Source organism: Amphimedon queenslandica, unplaced genomic scaffold (genome assembly GCF_000090795.2).
Source record: "Amphimedon queenslandica unplaced genomic scaffold, v1.1 AMPQUscaffold_13437, whole genome shotgun sequence".
Taxonomy (NCBI): domain Eukaryota; kingdom Metazoa; phylum Porifera; class Demospongiae; order Haplosclerida; family Niphatidae; genus Amphimedon; species Amphimedon queenslandica.
This window is the reverse complement of record NW_003546327.1, coordinates 211261-212865: the sequence shown is the minus strand read 5'-3', so window position 1 is coordinate 212865 and position 1605 is coordinate 211261. Positions and strand designations below refer to the sequence as shown.

General features: G+C 36.7%; 1 long non-coding RNA gene across 1 annotated transcript in view; it reads left to right on the top strand.

Annotated features, from left to right (window-relative positions):
• Positions 1 to 8: 8 nt before the first annotated feature.
• The window catches only part of LOC109581470 (uncharacterized), a 2160-nt gene continuing 563 nt past the window's right edge, over positions 9 to 1605 (top strand). The window contains exons 1-3 of the long non-coding RNA XR_002184647.1: positions 9 to 120; positions 232 to 357; positions 407 to 595. This is a non-coding gene — a long non-coding RNA (uncharacterized LOC109581470). The remainder of the gene's footprint in view (positions 121 to 231; positions 358 to 406; positions 596 to 1605) is intronic.

The following is a 1605-nucleotide window of genomic DNA, read 5'->3' as shown; positions in this document are numbered from 1 at the left end:
TAGTCATGAAGCTGAGCCACTAGAACAGAAAGCTAAAGGAGCTCTTGAGAGACAAAAGAGTACTCATGAAGCTGAGGCTGAGAAATCTCGCAAGGATCTACTTGAACTTCAAGCTAACAGGTAGAGTGGTAAAATAATGCTATCCTTATCAAGAGTAGCTTTACTATTAATCTACTTTTGCTTTTATTTATTTATTTATTTATTTATTTATTGTTAATTTTTGTTTTTCAGTGCTGCTGTTGAATCCACCGGACAGGCTAAGGCAGAGGCTCAGTCTCGGGCTGAGGCAGCCAAATTGAAGGAGAAGCAGCTGTAGAACAAGCCAGGTATAAAGCACAAGCATCTAGAATTGAAGCCGTGAGTATACTAAAGATTACTAGAATATACTAGAGTATACTAATCCTAGGAATCAGAACTTGAGAGGCTGACGAGGGCAAGAGAGGCCGAGTTAAAGTACATCAAGGAACAGAACGAGTTGGAGATTGAGAAATCTCGTGAGCTCTCAGACATAGAGACTGTTAAATTTAAGAGTATGGTGGACTCCATTGGAGCTGACACTATAGCAGCAATTCTTACTGCTGGACCAGAGATGCAGGTAAAAGGGAGTGGTAGAGATTGTAGTGTTAATGTTTAAACTATTTATTTTAATTTAAGGAGAGAAAAAGGGAAGGGGAGATTGTCATTACTGTGTAGTTGGAGAGGTCATAATTTTGGCAAATTACTAAATATTTTTTATTGATCTTTTAATTTGTGGCCTTGAGTATGAGATAAACTGGCAAATTCACCCAACACATCATTGCCTTGAATGGCTGAAACTACAGCTAGACCATATACATGTATGTTAAGCACGTAATTGGTTCAAATTTTTGGCAAATGGCTATCAAAATGCAAATTTTACCAAAATTCCCCCTCCAAAGTTACTGTATTATTATTGTTTCAACTACCGAATATTTAATATAATTTTTGGACTCGCCACGCTTGCGTAGGCGGGTACTAAGCAGTTGGGTTGTCATTCTGTCTGTCATTCTGTCACGAAAATTCCTGTTAATTCCTAGTCAATATCTTTTTTACTGAGCTCTCCTGAGTTATAATTCTTTTTAAGCTTTCAGAAAAAGATAATTTATTTAGCTCCGTTGTGTTTTCATAGCAATCCGTGGTAGTAAAAGCTGAATATTTCAAGAATAGACCACTTTTCCTAGCCAAATCTTCGTGTTTCACTCTATTTGGTCAAGATTAGCATTGATAGGTAGAGAAAAGTACATAGATTAAAAAATATGTGGGAATTTTCTAATCTCTTTTTTGTTTGCGAGTTACAGTTGCTCAAAGTTTGTGATTTAGCCTCTTCGAAAAATTTTCAGGCAGCACTGGGGAAAGCAGGAGCAACCAAACTATCTCAGTCTCTTTTAAATATCTAGGCAATTTTTTGTGCTTACTCTTTCTTTGAATAGAGCTTCAGATGCTAAAATAAATTTCAGCTTTTCTTCTTTCTCCTACCCACGTGCCATGTTTGCACTGCTAAGTGCTGACCACACCTAAAATTTATTTTATGGATCAGTGCAGTAATTGCATTGTTGCACTTTGCACTTTGTCAAAATCTATATCCTT